Genomic DNA, 18311 nt, shown 5'->3' on the forward strand with positions numbered 1-18311 from the left:
AAGAACCCCAACAAAAGAAATCAAAGGAGGGAAAGAAAAAATCGACAAAGTCAAAACGGTCGATACCGGGGGCCCCAAGACCGACGACTTCGGTACCAAAGCGCCCTATGGCACTGAGCAGCCCGATATCGAGGCTTTCCCTACAAAAGACACCTCCAATATCGGCAAGTCCGATACGGACACTTTCGGTACCAAGAGCCTTCTCGATACTGAGAAGGACAACACCGTCTTCTCCACCGGCCTTGACACCACTGCAGACGGAGCAAATAATGCCGTCCCCGGTACCGTCTCTCAATATCATTACGGTACCGGCAGAGGAGACAAGTTTAAGGGCATCAATCTCGGAAGGAGAGATCAGAGCCTCCTCACAAGATCCGACGCTGGCAGAAGAGGGTCCCACCTCCCCTCGATACCGCCAAAGCCAACAACCACCCATCGGTACCGATGGACATCGATACCGACGGGCATGAGTCATGTCCGAGGCTCGACACCGATGCACATCGGTACCGAGACTTCGATACCGACGCACATCGGCGCCGAGACTTCGATACCAACACACATCGGTACTGGGACTTCGATACCGACACACATTGGTACCGAGATATGCCATTCCCCGATACTGACGGCCGTCGATACCGGCCTGTGTCACGAGACTGTTCACCGGCGCTGATTCATTCGGCTCAATATTGGCATTCTCCACAGTATCCTCCTTATTACTACGAGGACTGGAGATATAGAAGGGACCAAGACTCCTATTACTACCAGGAGCAGTATGCCCCGTACCCGCGCTTCCGGCAACCTCCATCGGAGACAGTTTCCTGTCCTCCACCCGTGGAAGGCGTGACCGCTATGCCGCCGCCAATGCAACCCTCGGTACCGAGGCCCCCACCTCAACAAGTGCAAGCTACGGCATCGGCAACGTCGGTACCGTCGCAGGCTCTGCAAGCCCTACCCGCGGCTAGAAGGAGGGGAAGTGCATTAGATGAGCTCTCTGACGAGGAATATCGATCAGACTCCTCACGCCAACAGTTAAACACAGCAAGGCACGCCACTGACTGTGCTTCGAAAGCAATGGCAGCCTCCGTTGCGTTGAGGCGACATGCGTGGCTCAGGTCAGCAGGACTATCCCAGGAGGCACGCACACGCATCGAGGACCTCCCCTTTGACGGGGAAGGACTCTTCCACTCATCCACAGACGAGTCCATGGAGAGTATCCAAAAAGCCAAAAATACGGCTAAGAAAATGGGGATTGGTCAGCAGCAACAACAGCTCCAGAGACCATTCCGCCAGAGACGCTGGCCAAGAACACAGCAGCAGTTCCAACCTAGGCAGCAGCAATTCCAACTGCAAGACCGCCCTGCTACATACCAACCTCAGGGTCAGTACAGGAGACAACAATACCCGGGACGGTTCAGGCAAAATAAGAGCAAGCCTGACCCGAATCTAAGACGGCGTCTTTGACTGTCTTACACCAAACAGCCTAACGCCTAAGTTTGGTGACATCCTTGCCCCTTTTTTCTGCAATTGGACCACTATTACATCCGACACATGGGTCCTTAACATCATATCTCGGGCTACAAAATAGAATTCTCCACCCCCCCTCCCCTTGGAACTGCAAGGTTCTCACCATCTACAGACGCCCTATTACAAGAAACTACGTCTCTGTTGGGAAAGGGCGCTATAGAGCGATTATCTACTCTCGCTCTAGGAAGCGGGTTCTATTCCCGCTACTTTACGGTTCTGAAACGGGATGGGGGGCTGAGGCCTATTTTGGACCTCAGGGAGCTAAACAAGTTCATCAACCCTAAAAAATTCTGGATGAACTCTTTAGCAAGCATCCTGCCTTTCCTCTCCCAAGGGGATTGGTTCACGTCTATCGACCTTAAGGATGCATATTTTCATGTTTCAATCTATCCCGATCATCGCCAATACCTCAGGTTCATAGTAGGGGAGGACGTTTTCCAATTCAAAGTGCTTCCTTTTGGGCTTTCTGTGGCACCCCGAGTCTTCACAAAGTGTACGGCACCAGTTTGCGCCTTTCTGAGGACTCGAGGGGTAGAAGTTTACCCCTACTTGGACGATTGGCTGATAGTGGCTAATACGGAGCAAGAAGCCGCCCGTAATACCCACTTCACCATCAAATTACTCAACGAATTAGGCCTTTGCATCAACAGGGAAAAATCAAATTTTCATCCAACCCAAAAAATTAAATTCCTTGGAGCAACTCTGGACTCAGCCCGTTCCAGGGCTTTCCTCCCAAAGGATAGAGCTAATACGTTAATTAAACTTGCAATTAAGCTCTTCCACTCTAAAATTACCTCTGCCTTCCAGGTGCAAAGGTTATTGGGGTTCATGGCAGCGACGGTCAATGTCGTCCCTTGGGCACGTTTGCACATGAGACCTCTACAGTTGTGGCTTCTGTGGGAGTACGACAATACATTGGACGCTCACCGAGTGAAATTGTCGCTCCCTGCCAAAATAAAGGACACGCTCCTTTGGTGGACGGTCTTGTCCAATATCACACAAGGCTTGGACTTCAAACCCAAAATTCCATCACAACATCTAATGACAGACGCATCCCTATTGGGCTGGGGAGCCCACTGCGGGGATCTAACTATCCAGGAGCGATGGAGCTCCCTCAACAGGAAAAGACACATCAACGTCTTGGAGTTGATGGCTATCCAAAAAGCTTTGTATGCCTTTCAGCAGACCTTATCGGGTCACGTAATCCAGATCCATACAGACAATATGGCTGCTGTCTGGCACATAAACAAGCAAGGTGGGACGAGGTCTATGGACCTGATCTCCCTCACTCTGGACATTTGGCATTGGGCAATTGCCCACGACATGACTTTGTCTGCCATTCATATCGCAGGCCAGGACAATATCCTGGCAGACGACCTCAGCCGCACCTTTGTGGATACGCACGAGTGGCGGATGAAGGACACCATTCTGGACATGATCTTTCAGGCATGGGGACAGCCTGTAATAGATTTATTCGTGTCACCAGAGAACGCCATCTGCAGCCAATACTGCACGTGGGCGGGCCAAGGGGCAGCATCTCTAGGAGACGCCTTCGAGAGGACGTGGACAGGACAGCTCCTGTACCTGTTTCCTCCCATACCACTCCTCTCAAGGGTTATTATAAAGCTGCGCAGCGACAACGACAACGCCATCTTAGTAGCGCCTTGGTGGCCAAGGCAGCCATGGTTCACTCCGCTACTCAAACTGTCCTCAGCGGAGTTTATCAGACTGCCTCAATGTCACAACCTCATCTCCAAGGGAAAGGGACTCATCTTCCATCCGGATGTCCAGTCCCTAAACCTAACAGCTTGGAGGATAAGGCATCGCTAGACAACGAACCGCTGCCTGCTGATGTATGGAGCATTATCCTAGCAGCCAGGAAACCAGCTACTAGGAAATCATACGCAAAAAAGTGGACAGTCTTCTCTGCTTTTGCTCTCAGTAAAAACGAAAACCCAGGTTCAGCACCGATAGCAACAGTGCTTTCTTTCCTCTTTTCTCTATTCAAAAAAGGACTCAAGTTTTCGTCAATAAGAGTTTATTTAGCAGCTATCTCTGCTTCACACCAGTGGATTCAGGGCTGCTCGGTCTTCACACACCCTTTGATGAAACGGTTCATGAAGGGCATGAAGAACACAATCCCACCAGTTCGTTCTTTCGTTCCTCAATGGAGCCTTTCGGTGGTGCTCAAGGCATTATCGGCCAAGTCCTTTGAGCCTTTAGCAAGGACAGACTTGCGGTTACTAACTTTCAAGGTGGCATTCCTTGTTGCAGTCACATCTGCTAGGCGTGCCTCCGAACTAGCAGCACTCCGCATTGATCCACCTTACACGGTTTTCCATGCTGACAAGGTGGTCCTTAGACCGGACCCAGCCTTTCTGCCAAAGGTTGTGTCTTCCTTTCATCTTGGGCAGGACATCACGCTCCCAAGTTATTTTCCTTCACCGACGTCCCCTATTGAGTCCGCTCTGCATACTCTGGACGTAAGACGGGCTCTTGCCTTCTACCAGTCCAGAACTGCCACCCTCCGGAGATCCCAAAGACTCTTTGTTTGTTATGGGGGCAAGCAAAAGGGACTACAGGCATCTCTGCAGAGAATATCTGCTTGGGTGGTCCAGACCATTAAGTTAGCCTATGAACTCGCTGGCCTCCCGTTGGAGGGTAAGGTGCGTTCCACTCCACAAGAGCAGTGGCCACCTCTACAGCCTTTGAAAAGGGGATCGCTCTACCAGACCTCTGTAAAGCGGCTACCTGGTCGACTCCACTAACTTTTGCCAGCCACTACCGTCTGGATGTCAGATCGCGTAGAGACTGCGCTTTTGGGCGTGCCATCTTATCGGCTATTCTATGACTACTTATCCACCAACTGACACTACCCACCTCCAGTAAGTCAGCTTGTTAATCACCCATATGTGTGATGCACAGAGACCATGAAGAAGAAAGACAGATTGCTTACCTGTAACTGTAGTTCTTCGAGTGGTCATCTGTGCAGTCACACAACCCTCCCACCGTCCCCACTATGATGTCATTAAATTTTGATCACCTGGTGGTTCTCCTCAGTGAGACTGTTTAGGCGGTTTCAGGAACTGAGGGGATTAGGCGGGAACCCCTGAGCATGCTCAGTGGACGGTGGGGAAGGGGGTTCCCGCCTAAAATGTTTTTCAGCTATAGAAGTTTCCGAACCTGGCCCTGCGCAGGCGCAGAGCCCATATGTGTGACTGCACAGATGACCACTCGAAGAACTACAGTTACAGGTAAGCAACCTGTCTTTTCAAAATGTGCACTTCAGCACAGGTCTCTCTTGATTGATTTTTTATTGATTTTTTAAGTGATGAGAGGCAGTACCCCATACAGCAGGAGTGGGGAACATGTGACCCTCTGAGATTGCAACTCCCATGAGCCTTAGCAGGCATAGTCATTAGTGAGGGATGCTGGGAATTACAGTTTAATATCTGGAGAGCCACACAGTCCTCATCCCTTCCGTACAGCAAGCTAGCCTTGAACCAATGATACATTACTTGGGGATGAAATAAAGCGCCACAGGCTCTGGATTGGAGGGAGCACAGTAGTAATGTACTAAAATTCTCCCTTGCCATCTTATGTTATGTTGCTCGTTAGACAGTGTTCATGTATTTCCTAGTGTCAGGATGATATGGCTTAGGTACGCTCCGGAAATATTTATTTCAACAGTGCTGTTCTCAAACTTCCTAACTGTCATAATTCATTATTGAATTGGTGGAAAGTGTTCCTTTAAAAAGCGTTGAACTGACAGGGAGACTTGATTGGTGCAATAGTTAGTAAGATGGTTGCTGGGATATATTCTGGGATATACTGAGAGCAGAATTCAGGCATAAAGTGAAAATGTAGCTGATGTTTGTTTTGGAGTACGAACAGAAAAGCACCATCTTTACTTCTTCAATTATTCTGTGGGGTTAAAAGTGTTGAAACATTGCTGTTGTCATTGAAATGATCAGGCATGTCTATCAATGAAGCAGGCGATCAAGTCTGAAATATGGTTGCAGGCAGAAGCTAAACAGCTCTGCATCTGATCAGTGCGTGGATAGAGACCAGTGGTGATTCCCATGCATACAACCCTTGATCCCATAGAGCAAAGTCAGGATATAAACAAAATAATCAAGTTGTGGGTACGTAAAATGGCATAGAAATGAAATGTGCTGGAATGATTCGTATGGCACATAAAGGATCCTTTGAACGGTGGACATCTAAACAACGTTTTGACAGCAGCGGGTATATTTGTTTATGAAAATGGTGTGCCTTTCATCAGATGTAGGCTACAGATAACCAGAGAAGGGTTTTCTACTTGCATTAAAGCAACTTGTGGGCACCTTGTGAACCTCAAGATGTTTTGGCCTACAATTTCCATCAGCCCTAGCCAGCATAGCCAATGGTGAGGGCTTATGGGAGTTGCAGGCCAAAATATCTGGAGGGCCACAAGTTGTCCACCCCTGCTTTAAAGAGTGACTAACATAGGAGTAAGGTTGTTAGGCCCTCTGAGGAGTTGCTGGGGATGGACTCAGAGGAGGAGGAAACAGAACCTGTGCAGGCAGAGGCTAGTGTCACGGCTGCTGAACTGGTGCCAGCTGGGAGTGGGGCCAACTCAGAGAATGAAGGGGAAGCAGAGCCAAGTACCAGTGTGCCGGTGATTAAACCAGCAGGGAGCTTGGCCAATTCAGAAGACACAGAGGGAGAAACAACAAACTTACCTGCACAGTTGTTTAGACATCATAGGGCGGAAAAGGAGGCCCGGCGCAGATCTCTGCGTATTTATACTAGACGCCAACTCAATAGGGAACACCTGTAGCTGCCAGGGAGGGGTATTTAGAGAGCTGGGAAGCAACAAGAACTTGCCAGAGATTAACTGAGCATCCTGGCGAAAGCTCTTGCTTCCTGTTTCGGCTTGTGTTGACCTTGTATTCTGATTGAACTTTGGACCGGCTTGGAATTCGTGACCTGCTCCTATCCCTGGACCTCTGGATTGCTTTTTGGACTCTCTCTACCTCTCGTAAGCCCTTGACTTTTGGAACTGAACTGGACTTTGCTTATGTTTAAACGTTTTATATTAAAGAGTGAACTGTGTTATTTCATAGCACAGATAAAGACAAAATTCCAGCGTGTGTTGCTGAGTTTGTGGCTGAATTCTTGGAGTTTGTCTGGGCACGCTGCCCACATCTGTATCTCTGTTCAATTAGCTGGTCTATTGGCAGCTTTCCCGGACAGATTAATCTCTGGCCAAACGGACCGGCAGTTGGACATGGAGGGTTTCTTAGAACAACAAAAACAGCTAGCAGAGCAGGTGGCACACCTGACGCAATTAGTTACAACGCTCCACGCCCAAGTTGCTCAAACAGCCAGCAGGCCTCCTCCTCCTCTTCCTCCACGAAAGAGTAAATGTTTTGCTGCATTACCAGAGAAATTTGCTGGTGACAGGGGCATGCTGGACAGTTTCATTGCCAATTGCAAATTGCATTTTAAGATCAGGCCGGAGGATTTTGTGAATGATTCCCTAAAGGTAGCTTTTATGGTTTCCTTATTGTCTGGGTCTGCTAGCAAATGGGTGACGCCGTATTTGAATCAGGATAGCCCCCTGCTGGACAATTTGGACAATTTCATAAAAGAAATGACAGCTACCTGGGGAGATCCCGTCAAGGCTGAGACAGCGGAGCAGCGCATTCGAGACCTGCGTCAGGGGAAGGGATCTGTGGCAGAGTACGCCACGAATTTTCGGCTCATAGCTCAAGACTTGCAGTGGAATGACAGTGCGCTCCAGTCACAATTCCGCTATGGGTTGTCAGATGGGGTGTTGGATGAGTTGGCCCGATCAGCACCTCCGGAATCGCTTGCCCTACTCATCGAACAGGCGACCAGGATGGACGCTCGGCTGACGGCACGTCGTCAGGCCCGGAGAGGAGTGTCTCTGGGGAGTGGGGAACCGGTTCCAGTAGCAACATCAACATCTTCGGCAGGTTTTTCTCCTGGCATGGGGGAGGAGCCCATGCAGCTTGGAGGCGCCCGGGCCCGCTTGTCAATGATGGAGAAGCAACGCAGGAGAGCGGAGGGTTTGTGTTTGTACTGTGGACTTGGGGGGCATTTTGCTCGTTCTTGCCCGGCCAAGGGACGAAAGGCTTCCCCGTCGGAAAACGGGTCATCCCAGGCATAGAAGGGTTCGCTAGTCTGGGAGAAGGCGGGACAGGTGCTTCCTCGTCTCCATCGGAACCCCGTAAGGACCCGTTGCTGGTGCCTGCCACACTTGGGGTGGATCATGCCCAGGTGTTTTTCGTGGGAGCCATGATTGATTCTGGTGCGTCTAGCAACTTTATGGACTCAGATTTTGCTCGCCAGCAGCAGATTTCGTTACAACCATTGGCGGAGCCAAGGTCGGTGGAAACTATTGATGGGCGGCTTTTGAAGTCTGGTCCAGTGACGCACCAGACAGTTTTACTTACGCTGGAAATCCAAGGGCATGTGGAACGGTTGCGGTTCTATGTGACGGCAGTTCCGCACTTTCCAGTAGTTTTGGGAATGCCGTGGTTAACCCAGCATGATCCGCATATTTCTTGGGGGAGGCGGGAAGTGCTTTTTGCTTCCCCATATTGCCAAGATCACTGCTGGCCGGAGCGGGTGCCGGCTGCCGTGGTCAAAGACTCTGCAACAGATTGTGTAACCCTTCCCGCGAAATACAGTGAGTTCGCAGACGTGTTTGATGAGAAGGAAGCCGATAGACTCCCACCACATAGGGTGTATGACTGCGCTATTGATTTAGTACCTGGGGCCTCTATACCGGCGGGGCGTCTCTACTCTCTCTCTGAGCCGGAATTGGCAGTACTGCGGAACTTTTTAGAGAAGAATCTACGGAAAGGCTTTATTCGACCTTCCAAGTCGCCGGCGGGCGCCCCCGTGTTCTTTGTCCGTAAGAAGTCGGGGGAGCTGCGCTTATGCAATGACTATAGAGGGCTAAATCGCATCACAGTGCGTAACCGGTATCCCTTACCGCTGATCCCAGAACTGTTAGAGCGCTTGCAGCGGGCCAAGTGTTTCACCAAATTGGATCTCAGGGGGGCGTACAATTTGGTGCGGGTAAGGGAGGGGGACGAATGGAAGACGGCCTTTCTGACCAGATATGGTCATTACGAGTATACCGTCATGTCTTTCGGGCTTTGTAATGCTCCCGCTATTTTTCAGCATTTTGTTAATGACGTTTTCAGAGATTATTTGGACAGATTTGTTATTATTTATTTGGACGATTTTCTTATTTATTCCCCGAATCAGACAGCACATGACGCTCATGTCCGGGCGGTCCTGCAGAGGCTACGAGAGCATAGGCTGTATGCCAAGTTGGACAAGTGTGCCTTTGACTTGCAGGAGGTGGACTTTTTGGGGTATCGTATTTCTGCCAAGGGGGTAGAGATGGATCGGTCCAAGGTAGAGGCGGTTCTTTCTTGGCAACCGCCTCGGAACCGGAAGGAGGTGCAGCGGTTTTTGGGATTTGCTAATTTTTACAGGCGCTTCATTCCGGACTTTGCGGCCCTGGTGACACCCATCACGCAGCTATTGAGGGGCAAGGTCCCATTCCATTGGACTTCCATGGCACAGCAGGCATTTGTGCGGTTGAAGGAGCGGTTTACAGCTGCTCCGATCCTGCAGCATCCAGATCTTCGCACGCCATTTGTGGTGGAGACGGACGCCTCGGACGTCGCGGTCGGGGCCGTGTTACTGCAGGTGGGCAACATGGACTCAGCATTATTGCCATGTGCTTTTTTCTCCAGACAGCTTACAGCTCCAGAGCGAAATTACACGATTTGGGAGAAGGAGCTGTTGGCTGTGAAGGCCGCTTTCGAGGTTTGGCGGCATTTGTTGGAGGGAGCAGCACATCCGGTGGAGGTACGCACTGACCACCGTAATCTGGAGTACCTGCAGACGGCACGGAAGTTGACTCAACGGCAGAAGCGGTGGTCGTTGTTTTTCAGTCGGTTCAATTTTAAGTTGAAATATATACCCCGCGCCCAGAACCGGCAGGCGGATGCTCTCTCTCGTAAGCCGGAATATGCCGCAGAGCCAGAGGGGGAGAGGCAATCCACGATCCTCCGCCCAGAACATTTTGCAGCTGCTTCGTTGCCCCCGACTTTATTGGATCAGATTCGTGTGCTACAGGGGCGGGACGCTTTTGTAGTTGATCACGCGAAGGAGGAGGCTCCAACACCATTCACCATGCGTGAGGGGCTCTTATATCATCGAAGTCGGCTGTACGTACCAGCCGGTTCCTGTCGGGACACGGTGCTACGGTTGTGCCATGATAGTCGGCCAGCAGGACATTTCGGTGTATACAAGACTCTGCATTTGCTCACCAGGGAGTTCTGGTGGCCTAGGGTTCATGCTGATGTTGCACACTATGTGCAGACTTGTCCAGTGTGCCGGCGGGCGAAGGTTGCAAGGGGAAAGCCGGTGGGTTTGTTGCATCCCTTAGCCACTCCTGCGGGGCCCTGGCGTGTGATATCCATGGATTTCATTACGGATCTGCCACTATCTGCGGGGCATACGTCCATTCTTGTGGTGGTTGATCTTTTTTCAAAGATGGCCCATTTTGTTCCATGTGCGGGCTTGCCTACAGCAAAGGAGACGGCTCGCTTATTTGTTCATCAGGTCTTCCGGTTGCATGGGCTTCCGGAGGGGATTGTTTCAGATCGTGGTGCGCAGTTTACAGCCCGTTTTTGGAAGTCGTTATTGCAAGTTTTGGACATTACAGCACACATGTCGTCAGCGTACCATCCGCAGACGGATGGTCAGACAGAACGCACCAATGCTACCCTGGAGCAATACCTACGGTGTTATACTAATTATCAACAAGATGATTGGGCTGAGTTGCTCCCTGTGGCAGAGTTTGCGTATAACAACTCAGTGCACACCTCAACACAACAGACTCCATTTTTTGCAACAGGGGGATTTCATCCACGGTGGTTTCCAGCAGTGCTGCCCTCTACGGCAGTCCCCGCAGCGGATCAGTGGTTGCGGGAGTTGCAGGCCGCGCAGTCTCTGTTGCAGGAGCAATTGCAGGTGGCCAAGGAAGCTTACAAATTGGGGGCGGATCGAAAGAGACAAGAGGGGCCGGCCCTAAAGGTCGGGGATCAGGTGTGGCTGTCCACCCGGCATCTTCCTCTTCAACGACCATGTCGAAAATTGGACGCCCGTTTTATTGGTCCATACCCAGTCACGGCACAGGTCAATCCTGTGGCGTTTAGGTTGCAGCTGCCTCGAACGTTAAGGATCCATCCTGTATTTCATCGCTCGTTGTTGGTGCCAGCTACAGGGGTCCGACCCGACGCTAGTGCTACTGCTCCTCCTGGTCCTGTCATGGTGGATGGTGAAGAGGAGTTTGAGGTAGCGCAGGTGTTGGATTCCCGTCAACATCGGGGTCGACTCCAGTATTTAATTGACTGGCTGGGGTATGGTCCAGAGGAGCGCTCCTGGGAGAATGCGGGGGACGTGCATGCTCCCATCCTCGTCCAGGCCTTTCACAGACAGTACCCTGCAAAACCGGGTCCTCCTGGTGTGGCGGGAGGAGACTCTAGGGGGGGGTGTAGTGTTAGGCCCTCTGAGGAGTTGCTGGGGATGGACTCAGAGGAGGAGGAAACAGAACCTGTGCAGGCAGAGGCTAGTGTCACGGCTGCTGAACTGGTGCCAGCTGGGAGTGGGGCCAACTCAGAGAATGAAGGGGAAGCAGAGCCAAGTACCAGTGTGCCGGTGATTAAACCAGCAGGGAGCTTGGCCAATTCAGAAGACACAGAGGGAGAAACAACAAACTTACCTGCACAGTTGTTTAGACATCATAGGGCGGAAAAGGAGGCCCGGCGCAGATCTCTGCGTATTTATACTAGACGCCAACTCAATAGGGAACACCTGTAGCTGCCAGGGAGGGGTATTTAGAGAGCTGGGAAGCAACAAGAACTTGCCAGAGATTAACTGAGCATCCTGGCGAAAGCTCTTGCTTCCTGTTTCGGCTTGTGTTGACCTTGTATTCTGATTGAACTTTGGACCGGCTTGGAATTCGTGACCTGCTCCTATCCCTGGACCTCTGGATTGCTTTTTGGACTCTCTCTACCTCTCGTAAGCCCTTGACTTTTGGAACTGAACTGGACTTTGCTTATGTTTAAACGTTTTATATTAAAGAGTGAACTGTGTTATTTCATAGCACAGATAAAGACAAAATTCCAGCGTGTGTTGCTGAGTTTGTGGCTGAATTCTTGGAGTTTGTCTGGGCACGCTGCCCACATCTGTATCTCTGTTCAATTAGCTGGTCTATTGGCAGCTTTCCCGGACAAAGGTAAAGTTATACTTTTCAAATAAGAACTCTCTCTCACACCCACCCATACCCACCCATACACCCACAAATGATATCAAGCCTAGAGGGATTTGTCTCTCTTTTAACTCATCTATCCAAATCTTTCCAGCCTGATAAAAGACTGATGACAATTTGTCATATGATGGTTGTAGCTCCATAGTATAGCGTGTTCAGTTCCTGGAATCTCTGACTCAGACAGGATCTCAGATAATAGGATAGACCTTTGACATCGGAGGTTTTTGTCAGTCTCAGTAGACAGCCCTGGGCCAGATAGATCAATAATCTGACTCAGTATTAGACACCTCCTAATAGCCTGTATGCTTCTAGAGTTATTGCAGGATGACGGCAACCATGCGGGGAGCTAGTTGGCGGTAGTCAAATCTCATCACCATTTAAAAATCAAAACAAAAACCAGGCATACTCTAGAATAGAGCAATAGGATTTAGCACACAGTGTAGGAAAACAGGAAGGATGACATTCAGAATTCTTTTAACCCTTAAATGTTTTGAAAACTACAACAAGAGATAGTGTTGGGTTGAAGGTAGAATATTGAATTCAAACTATATTTGAAAATCCTCAGCAGATTTATTCACGTCTTAATTTTAAATATGACTATTCCTGCCTAGTCTAGATGCTTGCTGAAGTCAATGGGTTGGATCCAGACTTAGTCAGCCAGTCAACAAATATACAGCACAATTAGGCTGAGAGATCACATAGATGATCCCCAGCACATTGAAGCCAATTTTGTGTAATAAATGTATATCTAATCCATTGGGCTGCAAGGGCAATCCAAGAAACCTTATATGTAATATATTTATCCCTATCACCCAATAATTGACATATTTTCTTCTTTCTGTTGAGAAAAGAAACTGCCTCAATCGTCACTTTCAAAAATCCCTAGGGGAATTATACAGATGACTATACAATACATAATTAACCATTTCTCCCACCACACCTGGCCACAAATGCATAAGCCACGATCTCCCATCTACTGTAGACATTGTTTGCAGTCTCAAAGCAGTAAAGGCTTTCTTCATCACACCAACAGATAATTAAAAAAATAGTCTGGAAAGCCATGATCATATTTAATAGAATGATAAAATAGTGACCATTGCATAGTTTGAAGATAACATCCAGTTAATAAAAGGCCCCACTCTTTTAATACACTGTTTTGCAGCTATAAGAGTAACAATCTTAAAGGCATCATGAATCAATCTATACTTAGTTATAGGGTTTTACTACTTGTTAGTCCAGGTTTGTTCAGAAATTTGCTTCAAATAGCATTTTTGGGGCAACCGTGTGCTGTAATTTCAGCCACCAAAAAAGCAAAGAAATATGAACACAGGGCAAAATTAAAGAAGATAATCTTAAATCTAATCATGATGAAATGAGCCTTTTGTGGTAGGTTCAAGAGCAATGTCGAAAATACATTTTGGATAATTTCCAATTTGATATTTGCCTAACCCCATACTTCTGTACCATAGAGCACTTGTGGGACTTCCCCAAAGAAGATCTTAAGTGCAGGGGGTAATAAATTACCTCCTGGAAAGCAAGCATTTTTTAATATGGCCTTAGCTACTTGAAGGGATAGAAGTGTTGTGGATTTGAGATACGGTACGCAAGTGTTGTTCTGATTGAACTGAATTCCTAAATAATTAAAATCCTTAACCTGTTCTATATTAATTCTTGTCCATTTGTGTGGCCTAGGCCTTTTAGCAAACAAACTAAAGCTTCGTTTTAGCCTGATTCAGAGTAAGTCATGACTAACTTAAGTCCCATTGATTTCAGTGGATCTACTCTAAGTATGACTGGGGCCATAGCTAGACCTAAGGTTTATCCCTGGATCATCCCTGACACACAGGGGATCCAGTGCTCAGGCAGAGGCGAACCCTGGATGATCCCAGGATAAACTTTAGGTCTAGCTGTGGCCTAAGTGTGGATGTGACCAAATGAGCCAATTAATGTGTGATCTTCAGATTTGAACTTTTATGTGTTTAAAATAACATTAATTCAGTTTTAAGAGCATTGTGTTCTTCCAGGCAACTGACTCAAGCTTCACTTTGTGAAATCTGAGGCAGTATAGATATGCTTTCTGTTTTTGATTTATACCACCATCTAAGCTATGTAAAGATAAGTTAGCAATTATTGCCAGTCTGGCAACTTGTTCATAAATCATCAAGTTTTAGCTCATTTTGATTAGAAGAACAAAGGTCATTGAAAAGACACTAGCTTTATAGTCATAATGGAAATATACTGACATCTGGCACTATGATAATCTCATAATCAAATACTCAGGGATAGAATGTGAATGGCATTTTTCCTGAAATGAGCCAGGAACAATGTTTAATTTTGTTTTCACATAAATAGCAAGTGGAACCCTTAAAACAATAGAAAACTGAGGCCTTTGTTTTTAGGCTGATGTTACTGCAGTCCTTGATTGCTGATGCTCATTTTAAGATGTAAAGTGGGTTCCCCCACCCACCCAGAAACATAAAGCTGGTATCCCCATTTTGCACTTATGTCATGCAGTCCAAAACATATTTACTCAGAAGTAAGTCCTATTATGTTAAGTTGAGCTTACTCCTAGGTAAGTATGCACTGGATCACTGCCTTTGACCACAAACCAAAAAGTTACAGCGCAATCCTGTTTACTCAGAAGAAAATCCCACTTTGTTCTATGGGACTTACTCCTATGTAAGTGTGCATAGGGTTAAAACTGTAGACCCATGCAAGGGGTTTTTACTAGTCCGCTGGGATTTCCTTACTTTTTTCTTGGAACAGCTGATGCCACATTGCATGCTACTTTTGAATCATTACATACTACTTTTGAGTCATACTCCTCTCAAGTTCAAAGTGGTAGGCTCTAGAACATGGATGCATTAGACTGCTGTTTAAGGGGAGATTAGTGGTTCTTTTGATCCTGTCATAATTTTATGTTTGTTCGTTTTTAAATACTTCTTACTGCTCAGTTTCCAAGCATCTGGAAAATGAATGAAAGCAGCCTTTTTGAGATGCAGATTGTGCTTCCAGGGAAGTTCCTTCTTTATGGGTACTTGTACAACTTAAATTTCTGTAAAGCTGTGATCTAAGGTAGTTTGTATTGTGCAAGAGAAAATTCCCCAGAGGCAGTCAGAACTTCCTTTTGAGGTCTTTCCAATGCCAAAGATGAAAATTACTGTTCAGTTTAAAAAGCCACTTGTCTCTGGTCGTTGGAATGCCAAAAACATAACAGAAAGCTCTCACTGCTCAGAGAGTTCTCATGTGCATGGATATATAACTTCTTTGGACTGCTGCTTAAGGGTGCTTCAAGATACTGGCTTTCCCCAGGTACACTAGTGCTTTTGTGGGTGGCCATCATGCAATTATTCTGGACATCCACGTGCTGGATATGAAGTGTGCCAATCCCTGTGCCGATCATTGCTAGTTGAAACATACTGCCTAGATCAGCACCCATGGCAGGGGACAGCAACCACTGTACAAAACTAGAGGCAGTAGCCTTACACCCCAAATAGGTAACTCTCCAAATAATTTATTCCTCTTTTGCTTCTGGGTTTGTGGCTACTAATTCTAGGGATGTGGACATCTTATATTTCAAATTCCTACACATCTATATTACACCATCTACAGGCACTAAGTATGTAACTGGGTACAGGGCCGCAGTGCAAATTAATAGTTGTACATACCAACCCTGAGAAGGTTAACTCAGAAGTAAGTTCCACAGAGTTCGGCGTGGCTTACTCCCAGACAAGTGTGTGTATGATTGCAGTCTTAATTCTGTGTCTCTTACAGCAGAGGCTGTTAGACATCAGTGAGTAGTTCCTTGGGCTAGTGTGGGGATCCTAGCACTAGACCATATGCTCTGGTGCTGCCATTTTAGGCCAATTCTGTAATTAGTTAATGGAGAGATTTGTTAGAAGTACAATGTGAACAGTTTCAAATCATGTTGGCTCTATTTTAAGATCACATTTTGTCTTAAATTTGCTTATTATTATTCATCTTAGTAGTAGTAGTATTGGTATTTTTGTAGAACTGAAGCCATCATTCTCTATTCAGGCAGAAAGTTCATAAATGAGCCAGATATGTGATTATTTACAGTGCTGTTCTAGGCATGTTTACTCAGAAATAAGTTTTATTGATTTCAGTGGATCTTCCTCTCAAGTTACTTTTTCATAGGGTTTTAGCCATAATAGCCTACAGACAATTATGCTATTGGATTATGCTATTCTCTGTATTGGCTGGTTTCATCCCGCTGTGTACATCTCACCTGAAATCAGGACCCTCTTCCTTGTAGCACATCATAATCCTCTCCAATTTTGAAGTCATAAGTACAAGATTATGATGTCTAGTGACGAGTAAATGCCAGCATTAGGAGCAGATGAAGTTGTAAAGCTCCAAAGTTCTTACTCCTTTTTTTTGTGGATTAAAAAACAGAGGAAGGTTACACCTATATATTTCCAATATTATAGGGGTATTTTTGTTACCAGGCATTCATTAATTGTTCTACAGGAAGTGGTTGATTGTTAACCTAGAAACTTGGAGGTTAAATTATTTGTTAAGATTCATCCACCCACTTAAATCCCTCTTTGGCATGCATCTCTAAGCACACTGAGAGCTGCTTAACTTCTCACAGATTCTTCTGTTATATAAACAAGCATGCTCAAAATATTTTATTCAGGTTGGAATGGTTGGGCTACTTATCCAGCATGATTTGCATGGTGTGCAATCTTGTTGCTGTGTTTCTACTCAGGTATTTAAATTTGTAATAGTTATTTTCCACTATACTTTTTATTTCAAAATGTGGCAACATTTTTAGTGGGTTTGCCTACACTTGCTAATAACCCTTTTCCACACCTATCCTTCTCATTCAGAACAATACAAAACTCTCTATATTGGAATATTTGTAGAGAAAGGGAGAATCTCTAACTGGATTTATTCGGAAAAAATGGTTGGCCATCTATTGCTGTTGTGGATATGATCCAATGAACTTTTTAAATCAATTTATGTCACGCTGATTTCAAAACAAGCATGAGGGTCACAATTCTGTCGAAGTTAAGCACTGACTTCAGTGGAAAGATTATGCACTTATGCTCTACCACTGAAACTAATGAGACTTCAAAGTGCTTATCTACTCCTGAATATCTTCCATTGAAAACAATGAGACATAAAAAAGCTTTTAGACTTGGCTGGATTGTATGCCCTCTTTATATGGTTTGAATTCACTCTATAATTGTTTCTGAATTTTTAGATAATATTCTGAACTTTATTTTATTTTATTTATTACATTTCTATACCGCCCAATAGCCGGAGCTCATGTATTTTACAATACATGTTGAAATAAAAAGTCGTTGAATTTGAACTACCTTTGAAATAGATCAATAAAGATCACTATAATAATAATAATAATAATAATAATAATAATTTAAAAAATAGAATACTATAGTGCTTATATTCTAATTAGAATACAAGAATTGATTAAAACATGCAGAAGTGCCCATGGAATAACATTTAAAAACACTGAAGGATTATATTTTTACTTGTGGATAATTGAAATCTATGTGCTTTCTTGTTGTAAAACTGCAAAGGTTGTGCTTGCTGACTCAGCCATGATTCTAGTGTCATTAAGAGCCTACATTTTGTACAAAATTATACCATAAGGCAATTGCTATTGGGCACCTATTATTAATGTATTTATTATAACCAAAGATAACACACACAGAGTATATCCATAGTTATGTCCATCCTGCATTTCACTCTCATATAATTCCTGTGAAGTAGTTTAGGCTGAGAAAAAGTAACTAGCCCAAGACTACTCAGTGAGCTTAATAACTGTAGAGATTTGAACCTCTCTCTCTCCCCCCCCCCCCGCCTCCAGCTTCCAAACACAATGCTTTGTCTACCTGGGTCAGGGATGCATAACCTCTGGCCTGGTGGCCTAATTCGGCCTGTGGATGTTCTGCATCGGGCCCACAGACGCTTCTTGGGTTCACAGGAGAATCTCCTTCGAAGAAGCCCTGCGGTTATCTCCAGTTTCAGATTGGAGATAACAGCATGGATGCAGGCAGTGGAAAGCTTAGTTGATTATGGGAGGAGCAGTGGCTCTTTTCAACCCTGATCGAATGGCCTTTGGTCCGATCTAGGGAAATAGTCACTATTATCTCCAATCTGAGATTAGAGATAACAGCAGGGATGAGATTAGGGATGCAGTCAGTGGGCAACTCGGCTGTTTCTGGGAACAGTGGCTACCAACTGAAACAAGCCTTTGGTCTGACTCAGCACAGGTCTTCTAGGTCCATTTTTCCCCATTGGAAATTTCCTTATTAACTTTCATCAAAGTTAAACGAAGCTTGTTTTTTTCAGTCAGATACTTTTATTTTCATTTACAGCGGAGAAAGCAGTGTATATGGGGAAAAATAAGGTTTTAGTAACAAAACTT

The 18311-nt window shown here is 46.2% G+C and overlaps 1 protein-coding gene across 4 annotated transcripts in view; it reads left to right on the top strand.

The window, feature by feature from the left end:
• Positions 1–18311, top strand: part of DST (dystonin) — a 391150-nt gene that overhangs the window by 20580 nt on the left and 352259 nt on the right. The gene's annotated exons all lie outside the window — the stretch shown is intronic.

Source organism: Elgaria multicarinata, chromosome 4, assembly GCF_023053635.1.
Source record: "Elgaria multicarinata webbii isolate HBS135686 ecotype San Diego chromosome 4, rElgMul1.1.pri, whole genome shotgun sequence".
In the NCBI taxonomy this organism is placed as follows: Eukaryota; Metazoa; Chordata; class Lepidosauria; order Squamata; family Anguidae; genus Elgaria; species Elgaria multicarinata.